We start from the raw sequence: 10,755 nt of genomic DNA, 5'->3' as shown, positions 1-10,755 counted from the left end.
GAATTGTGAAGAGTGACAACGTTAGCTAACGGTATAGCTACACTCTTGGTAGATACCTGGCTGGGCTAACCGCTAACTTTAGGTAATTGCTGATAGAAACGTCATGTTAGCTCGGAAATTTTACATGCAAATTGCTAGCCTCGGTCGGCACCAAACTTGATCTGGAAAACCGTCCAACACCTCAGGAGGGGGAAGCAGGGAACCATCCAAGCTGTGTACAGTAAGGATGGGACGCTGTTGACCTCAACTGATACGGTGTTAAAAATTAGGTACTTTGTCCAAAATTCTGAACTACCCCTTTAAATGACAGCAAAACATTGTCACGGTTGTAGCAACAGGACTCAAATGCAGAGAAACAAGGGGAGGCAGGTATGGGGTTCAAACTAAAAGTGAGCTTTATTAAATAAAAGCTGTTAACAAAACACAAAAAGGCAAGGTACAATAAAACAGAAAAGTAGCAAATGAAAACTATGACAAACCAAAGGACGCAGGAAGGTAAGCCAGGGAAATCCAGGACATAAAACAGTCTTGACTTGATATGAAAGATGACGACCGGACAAGAGACAAAAGGGGAACTAAGACTAAATACACAAGGGTAATCACAAGACAAGACACAGCTGGAGAGGGGAGGAGAAACACAGGGGCAACAGGTGAACACAATGACACAATCAGGCACAGGAGGGAAACTCAGACAGGAAGTGAAACTAAACATGACACAGGAGGGGAAAACAATTCAAAATAAAACAGGAAACAACAAACACAAAACAAGGATCATGACAGATATATCAAGCTAAAAAATGTTTTTTTGTGTGTTTTTTAAGTTTTAATTATTCTGTGAGACTAATGTACAGTAGATAACCCATATAACAGGTCTGATGTTCATGTGGATGTGTCATGATCCGTGTTTCGTATCTGTCATGTCTTTGTGTTGTGTGTTTTATTTTGCCTGTTCCTGTCGCCCTTCATGTCTGGAGTTAAGTGTTTTTCATGTCCTGTGTTACCCTTACTTCATGGTTTCATCAACAGCTTTTGAATAAAGCTCGCTTTTTATTTTTGACCCTTACCTTCCCCTGGATTTACTGCACTTGAGTCCTGTTTCCCCATCCCTGACAGAACGACCAAACCATAAAATGGACCCAGCAGTACTTTTTGAGGATGCTCCTGTGGAGTTTTCCTACAACATTTTATGTATTTATGGAGAGTGGAGGAGAGCAGGTTCTAAAGAGGCTCAGGATGCAGCTCTTCTTCATGCACGCCGGGAATTGGCAGATAAGCCATGGTTCGAGAACTCACTGCCCGAATATTTAAGGACATTTGTCACTTCCCCACAAAGCCTGCACCCTGTCCTTTAACCTTGTGTCACAGCAGTGATACTTCCGGCTCAAGCACCAGCCAAGCCTCCTGCAGCCAAGCCTCTGGCTCAAGTTATGGCCTTAGCAGCCGCATTCCCGGGTGCAGTTCCGGCCATAGCTGCCATGTTTCCAGGCCCAGCCCTGGCCGCCATGCTTCCAGCTGCAGTCAGGCCTACTCCAGCCACTCCTGTCCTGTCGGCGCCCTAGCCCACTCTAGTCCTGCCTGCCCTGTCGGCGCCCCGGCCGACTCCTGCTGTCCTGTCGGCGGCCCGGCCGACTCCAGCCTCCCCTGTCCTGTCGACTCCGGCCCGGCCTGACCTGTCGACTCCGGCTTCCCCTGTCCTGTCGACTCCAGCCTGGCCTGTCCTGGCGACTCCGGCCTGGCCTGTCCTGTCAACTCCAGCCTTGACTCCGGCCTGGCCTGTCCAGTGGACTCCGGCCTGGCCTGTCCCCTCGCCTCCGCCTGTTCCTACTCCGTTGGGGGTCCCGCCGTCACCTGCTCCGATGGGGGTCTCGCCAACTCCTGCTCCGATGGGGGTCCCGCCGTCAGGTGTTACAATGGGGGTCCCGCCATCACCTGTTCCGCCGTGGGTCCCGCCAACTCCTCAACCCGTCAAGTCGGTGGTCCCACTAACCCATGTCCCTGTCCAGTCGGGGGCCCCGTCGACTCTAGTTCATGTCCCGTCGGTGGTGCTGCCGGCCCCTGCACCTGCCTCTTCGGGGGTCCTGCCGACGCCTGTACCAACTGGGGTCCGGCCGACAACAGCTCATGTCCCTGTCGGGGGTCCCTCCGACCGGTCCTCCTTACTTTCCTCCGGAGCAGTCCCGCCGGCATCCAGCCCGCCGTCCCCCAGCCCGTCGTCCAGATGCGTCTCACCGTCATCCAGCCCGCCGTCCCCCAGCCCGTCGTCCAGATGCGTCTCACCGTCATCCAGCCCGTCCTACAGCCCGTCGTCCTCCAGTCCGTGCTACAGCCCGTCCTCCAGAAGCGTCTCGCCGCCTTCCAGGCCGACCTCCGGAGCTGTTTCGCCGTCCTCCAGGTTGTCCTCCGGCGCTGTCTCGCCGTCCTCCAGAGCTGTCTCGTCGCCTTCCAGGCCGCCCTCCGGAGCTGTCTTGCCACCTTCCAGGCCGTCCTCCGGAACTGTCTCGCCGCCCTCCGGAGCTATTCCACTGTCCTCCAGGTCGTCCTCCAGAGTTCCCTCGCCATGGTCTACGCCCTTGCCTCCGCCCCTGTCTCCGCCCATGTCTCTGGCCTCTGGAGTTCCCTCGCCGTGGCCTCCGCCCATGTCTCCGGCCGCCGGAGTTCCCTTGCCACAAGGCCTGTCCGTGCTCTGTCTCATCCTCTGCCTTGCCCAGGGGTCTTCCGCCCGAGACACCCTTCTCTTCCTCTGCCTTGCCCCCGGGTCGTCCGCCCGAGACACCCTCCTCGTCCTCTGTCTTGTCCCCGGGCCACAACTTTATAACTGTAATTCCATTGTTGTAAAGTCACTAATTTGCTCAAGTACTTTACTTAAGTAGAAATGTAAGTAACTTTACATTGTATGCTACTACACTCCTACTCCACTACAATTTTGAAGCAAATATTCTAAATATATTATATATGATCTCTACATTTATTAGACAACATTAATTACAAGTTACTTTGCAGGTTCAAATGATGTATACAAAATATTAATTAATTCATAATTATGATGTTATGATATGGGATAAAATACCTTGCAGCATGAAAAGTTATTCAAATTAGATCCTCCTTTACCAAATCCCACATTTTAATCTATGATATAATATTTGTATTATATTGAAAATGGCCATTCTGCATAACAAGTACTTTTAGTTTGGTAAAAGTGTATTTTGATACTAATATTTGTTGTTAACAAATGAAAGCACTTGTAAAAGTATTTATGCACTGTGCTATTACTACTTTTACTTAAGTAAAGATCTGAGTACTTCTTCCACCTCTGCTTTGCTCATCAGTGTACATGCCCCTGCTGCTGAATGCATTGGAGCAATGATCGCATGGGAAACGGTTCCCCAAGGAGCCTTTAAAATCCAGTATTTCCTTCATTTTTTTGTTTTAAAGTGACCTGTTTAAGGTTTGCAGCATTAAAAATGTTCCTCACAGCATCAAACCCTATCGCACAAAAGTGGTAACAATTTCCCCTCTTCTGGCAATTCTAAAGTAAAAGTAAAACGAATGAAATTGTCCCCACCAGACTACTGTTGTGGTACAAATTTTAGGTCACAGCACATGGCTGCAGGGATGAAATATTTAGCCTGCTTGTTCTTGCTTTTCTCTGGGTTCCATTACTTATTCATTCTGGCCCAAAATGGTTCAATGACTTACAATCTGCAAAGAAGACAGTTTCCTCCCAAAGGGCCAAAACATATTTTGGGTTACAGAATCCTTCTCTTTATGACTTGCTCTATTCACCAGAGACATGCTGGAGCTATTCTTTGCCAAGCTGTGTATACATAATAAATAAGGTATATCTCTATCAGGGGTTGGAATGTATCTCGCTCAAACCACTTGTTTCATGTCCTGCCACATAAATCAAGAGCAGTGAGCTTTTTGTTATGCTATCCATAGTATAACTAATATTGGCTGATTAGTTCAGCTCAGCTTGGTCAAATATGCCTTCAACAGAGCCTCGATCGAAAACTATGGCTCATTTATGCCCTTTTTTCCCCGCAGCATTAGGATCTAGGGATGATAATGGTGTGTCCAAAGCTCAGTTGGTCCCAAGCAACAACCTCCAACTCAATTTAATTACCTCATTACACATTTTCCTAATGAGTGTATGGCCTCAATCACAAGTAACAAGTCTTGTTCAATAAAGCATGATGCTATCCATAAGATATGATCCCATTTAGAGTTAAGTAGACGATAAAGCAGTGCATGCATTAGGGCATCGCAAACTTGGTTGCTACCAAGATTTTTTCTAATCCGGCTGTTGTCTGTCTGATAACTTTGACCCTTTGGCAGCGTGTTTTCAGTTTAAGTTAATTGTAACAGTTTATCCTCCTGGAAACGTCATATTTAACTTGCAGTGGGACACAGCTCCACCCTCCTATGGCCAAAACGCCCAACTTGGGGCTTAAAAGCCTGGTAAACAAACCTATTTGGGCTAACGCACTTTGGTCTAGATGGAAATATATCAACGTCTGCTTGAAATATTGCCATTGGTTCTTCCAAGTTTTTTTCTAAGACTTTAGTTAAGACCAAATATTTTCAAAACGAATGAAATACCCATTATTTATCACACCCTGTCCTTATGCCTGGGAGGCTTATGCCTGCAAGAACATTAGCGATCTCTTGCGACAAGCTACTCAAGTTATAATTCAAGAGGAAGTGACAGCATGCCAGGAACAGTGTTGGTGACGACAGTTCATTACCGCAATGCTGACAGAAAAAGTTTCTAAAACTGTATCTGGTGATATATCCTAATTCACAACTTTGACATTACACAGAGAGTTGCTTTTGTTCCATCAAATGCTAAAAAAAAAAAGGTATGTTTTCATGGGGAGACATTTTACACCCTTCTTTTTTTTAACAAGGTCATCGAGAACTCTTCCCTATATTAAAAAAGTGGCAGGTTCATTAAGCAACAGCTCTGCTTTAATACCAGGACCACTGACTTGCTGTCTCATTGTCACATCTGTGCAGGTGGTGTCACAATTTTCAACATAACATAGTGTCCCATGGTGCGATATGACTGGTGAAAGTTCTCTGGAGTGTTCTTGGGGGATGGCAAATAATGAGAGGGAGAAAGTCAGGCAGAGCCCGAGACAGACTTTGGTTTGAGAGATCCAGATTTTCAACAACATAAAAGAGAAGGATTACAAAAGTTCCCCATAAATATAAACAGATCATAATTTGGTGTGTACTTGTTTGGACAGATAAATAACAAATCACTCTTTTTCTTCCCGCTGTCTCGTTTAGAACACAACAACATAATCATAAAGGTTGCATAACACACTCAGCCGTTTCTGCAGATGAAAAAGCCAAGAGGTCACAAAGAAACCAGAGCGAGACTGAGCCCATATTACAAAGGCTTTCAACTTCTTCACTTAGTATTGAACTTTTAAATGCCAAGATGTATTGATGTGGTATAAAGGGTCTAGTAATTGTGTGACTGTCTGTCAGTATGTCTATATATCTGTATGCACAGTAAGTAATTACAAGCAATTTAGACTTTACAACGAACATTCCAGAACTTTTTTATAAACTACACTGGTTCTTGATTCCTCACAGCTCCAAACATCGATGTAAATTCTCAAATATGAATTGTTTGGATAAATTAATCACATATTGTTAAGTGAAATGTTAACTTCTTGCCTGAATAGGTTGGTGCTGTGCAAAGTTATAGCAATTGTGCTTCAACTGAAAGAACCAACGCATAATATGATAACGTGGAAGTTTCATAAAGCAGGCAAATCATAAGGTGAATATGTTTGAAAGCTTTAATTACTTAACTAGCAAGCAAGTTTGTGGTTCATGCTATGCCAGCTATTGGCTACTAAACAAACTGGACTCCGCTATAGCAAAGCACTCTTAATCTTTTACAATTAACTAGTGTTTTTCCCTCGTCAGAGACAGGAGACTGCTCTGAGGATGGAGGATAATAGTCAAACACGCTGCACTACTTTAAATACAGGTTTAAATAGTTTGTAGTGGCCAAACAGCAGTACTACATCTTCCTTGTCAGTCCGTGACATCAGTGAGCCCGGAAATACTTTTTCCCATTGAGTTACGTTAGGAAAGAGATGTCTGTAAATCATCGGCGAATTGTCTTTCTGGGTAAATGAACTACACAGTACGAAATACTTTATAGCTCTTATTTAAATCATTAGGATCTAAAAGTTATAAATTGTGCTAAAAGCCATTCATCTGACTTGAGCTGAGAGAGGGAGATCAGAGTCTTGAATTAAGGAAAAGTGAACGCTCTCTATAGGCCATGATAAAGGTAGTTTTTCTATCAAGAAACTTCATGCAACTTTCATAGGAATGAAGGGGTTCCTGCCCCCAGCGCTGTATCCATTTCTCTTTAAACATCCATGATGTGGACAGTTGGATAAACCACTTCTTCTTTTGTTTGAATTAGGGTAGATTATCGTTTACTTACTGCTGCCGCTGCGTCTCATGGTAACAATGGTAAAGAGTAGCATATAGCACAGGACACACGCAGAGGACCCATGGCTATTGATAGGAATCATCAGTGGTGGCTGGGAGCCCACCCTTCCTTCTGCGCCTGCTTTAGCCTACAATATGTCTCTTACTCACCCATTCACAGAGCAATCTATGTTTAAAGGGCAGCAACACAGTCAAGTGTCCTCAAATGTTTAAGTATCATTCTGTCTAGTCCAGTGTAGGTCCTAAAGTCAAAAGAGGAACCATTAATGACTAAGCAAAGTTTTGTATTTTATTTTACCAAGAAGGAACATCTTTGACCTTGTAGAGTTTGTTGTGAATGGTAAATGGACTGCATTTATGTAGTTTTTTCTAATCTATTAACCACTCAAAGTGCTTTAAAAGCAAATGCCAACATTGACTGATTCACGCACACACAATGGTGGTAGAGGCTGCCACGAAGATGCCAACCTGTTTATCAGGAGCAGTTCTGAGTTTCCATAGCAAAAGTTGTGAATAGCATTTAGTACTTTCTTTTGGTAGAACCTTTGTCAGTGTTCAAAGTAAGCTGAGGAAAGGAAATCAGATATTCTCCCTCGATTCATTTGATTGAGCGGGAGATCTGAGGCTGAGCTTAAGGAAAACTAGGTACTTTCTTTCTTTTTTACTTTGTATGTGTACCTGTGTACCTCTGATGTGAATGTTTCATGTATAAATATTTAATGTATGACAGTAATATATTTAGTAATAAAAAAGCTCAGCCAAGCTATCATCAATCGCGACCAGAACAAAGTGGTAGCTTGTCCAAACAACCAACATTGCCATCCAAGTGTCCAATACTTTTCTGTGCACTGTATTTGTATACAATGTGTAATTATTATATGATCTAATTGTGTTTTATAGGCAGCTACACAGGCTTACACACTCCCAGCTTAATTCTTAATTACAAGACATTTAGTTTATGCTTGTGCTAGTTACAGTTTTACATTGAAACTATAACAAATATGCACCACAGAGGTAATTATCTAAAAAATTGTGATGTTAAAATGGTTGAAGATATGGGTGTTTACCACCTTGTGCAGCATTAGTATGAACAACTGAGATGCCTTTTTACAAAGAAATCAATATGAAATGTGGTTTATGTAAGTACATCGGGTATAAGCACCTTTTTTCCCTTACTATATTCAATGAATTCCAGCACCTTCTAGGTTTTGCCCCTGACTCAGTAATTGCATGAGATCCACTTGACCTTTAGAGGAAATATCTTCAAGTTATCTGCCTTCACTGCGTATTGCATACTTGTTTTAATGAACTCAAACTCAAAAACTCAAGGAGAGCACTTTGACTCCTAACTAAATGTCATCGGACGTCATAAAACACTGGGGAAACTGCATGCCGTGCTTAAGGACTTTTAAAACTAATTTGTGTTTTCTTTTTTTTTCTCTTTCCTAACTGTGATGAAGTCTGTTCTTTGGAGGATACTGGAGCGGAGGCTGCCTGAGGCATAAGCCAATAAGCTGCTGTTCAGGGCGAGCATTCAAGTTATACGTGAACTCTTGTTGGCTTCATTTTTGGGCCAATTTTCAGTACAGGGATTAGGCCTGGCACTAAAATAAAATGGTCTTTAAAACCAGATTAACATTCATTGCCTTTCTCAGCCATGATTAAGAATAGGCCTGAGCATAGCATATTCTGAAATCAACTTTACCGATTTCCTAAAGAAAGGTTAGAATAACTCCATGACTAAATAAAGGCTTACATTTTATTTAAAAGGTTTTTGAGGGTTTACTGTAGATTGCAACTCTGAAGTGTTACTAATTGATGTTGTCCTAAAAGACAAGCAACAAGCCTGCACAATCATTTTAATGAAATCCTTTTCCAGTCAATTTTTTAAAAACACAGTGGTGATGCCCAATGAAGTTTCGTGAAAATCATGTTAATATGAAAGTAAGATTTTCAGAACATCGCTTCAGTTATTTAAGAGATCGTAATGAATGTATTACTGTCACCTGTAGACTAGAGAAATCTCCCCAAGAACAAGGAAAACATTCATAGAACTAGCTTTGGAGTACTGGTCAAATCCCCCACTTCAGAGGCAATAGTTCAACATTTCGGCAATATGCTTACTCCAACATGCTTTCTTGACATCAGTTAAGATTAGAATGTCTTTATTCTAAGCTACCCTAAAGATAGAATCGGAGGATGAAACCCTCTTTATTAGTCACATACATGCACACAGCAGAGCACACACAGTGAAATTAGTCCTCTGCATTTAACCCATCCTAGTACTAGGAGCAGTGGGCAGCTATCGTGCAGCGCCCGGGGAACTAAACTAACTGCTGCTAGTGGAATCTTCGCATTTGAGACGAGGACAAAAGTCAAGTCTTTCTTTTCATCTAACTCTTGGCTTTCTTGCAAAGAGTTAGATCAAAAGATGACATCATTTGGATGAAAAGATCCCTTTATTTCTTTCTTTATTGTTATGTAACAAGAGGTAATTCATGAAAATAAAAATGGAGAGACAAAATAACATTTTAAAAAATAGTAATTTAAATCATCTGAGTATCTGGGTGTTGTGGAGCAGACATTTCTTTCTTCTTTGTGTTCTGCAGTATTTCCTCCAAATATACAGTATCGTGCCAATCATTTTCCATCAATGTCAGCTAAATCTCCTTCTCATTTCACATGCCATTCTTAAAAGCATTTATTGCATTGGAGAAAAAAGCATTAGTTTCCTGACGTTGACCTTTGACCTTTAGAAAAGTCATTGGCATTCCCATCACATCCACAGATCTCTTAGTGACAGGTCGCATGAGTTAGCTGCCAAAGTGTTCAGGATGAAAAAGAGAATGCATTCCCGTCGCACATTTCTCCCTGGTTCCATGACAGATGAAGAATGAAACATGGCCTGTTTATTGAATAACAGCTTTGAAGCTTGTGGCTAAGTACGCTTGTGATCTTTCAAATTAAACTGATGGATCATGACAGCACGTGGCAAAACGGATTTGGGATGTCAGTGTGGAGGCTCGCCACGGCCATCAGACGAACAGTTTCCATAACAAATGTGACGGAAAACTCGTAAAATTATGATAATGATTGGGTAGTGTAATAAAATCTGTATATATCAAATCACTTTTTGTATTGCTATGCTGCGCTGTGGGCTATCGGTAACTATAGAAAAATGTGAAATAGGAAGGGTTGAGCATTTGCAACACTATGTAGAAAGGAAGAAAATAAATGATAAAAATGAAAAATTCCTACGCGAGTGAAATAAAAATGTCAGCTGTTATTTTTGTCATGGTGTGCGGGTTGCAATCACAGCTCCTTTTTATGAATGCCAGACCTGGAAGATATGAAGGAGAAAAGGTTTCTTTCTTTCTTATATCACTTCTCATATAACATAACATAACAGCCTGAACCGTTGATACAAGGAAGTATGGGTCCATGCTTCCATGTTGTTTACGCCAAATTCTGACCATATCATCCCAATGTCGCAGCAGAAATTGAGACTCATCAGACCAGGACACATTGTTCCAATCTTCCATTGACCACTTTTGGTGAGCCAGTGCGAATTGTAGCTTCAGTTTCCCGTTCCTAGCTGGCAGGAGTGGCACCTGGTGTGGTCTTCTGCTTCAAGGTACCACGTGTTGTGCGTTCAGAGATGCTTACTTCGGTTTAACTAGTGGTTATATTAGTTACTGTTGCCTTACTATCATCTTTAACCAGTCTGGCCATTCTCCTCTTACTTCTGGCATCAACAAGGCATTTTCGCACAGAGAACTGCCGCTCTCTAGATATTTCCCCTTTTTCGGAGCATTCTCTGTAAACCCTTGAGATGGTTGTGTGTGAAAATTCAGCAGTTTCTGAAATACTCCAGCCCGTCTGGCACCAACAACCATGCCAAGTCACTTAAATCACCTTTATACCCCGTTCTGATGCTCTGTTTGAACTTCACCACGTCGTCTTGACCATGTCCACATGCCTAAATGCATTGATTTTGTGCCATGTGATTGGCTCAATAGATATTTGCGTTAACAAGCAGTTGACAGGTGTACCTATGTGCATGTAGCCAATACGATTTCCTTTCTTTACAGTCAGTGAAAGAGCCAGGTATTATTTAATCATCATAGACAGCGAGGCAGGCTAGGAACAGGGCATTACCATGAATCCCAATGGTAATGGCATTTTACTCTTTTTTATAAGCTAAGGTAAATTGACCCAACATTTATTTCCAAGCTTGAGTTGTAACAAGGGTTCAATAACTTTGCTTGCAGT

Source organism: Eleginops maclovinus, chromosome 7, assembly GCF_036324505.1.
Source record: "Eleginops maclovinus isolate JMC-PN-2008 ecotype Puerto Natales chromosome 7, JC_Emac_rtc_rv5, whole genome shotgun sequence".
Taxonomy (NCBI): domain Eukaryota; kingdom Metazoa; phylum Chordata; class Actinopteri; order Perciformes; family Eleginopidae; genus Eleginops; species Eleginops maclovinus.
The sequence above is the reverse complement of the archived record's forward strand: the minus strand, read 5'-3'. Positions refer to the sequence as shown.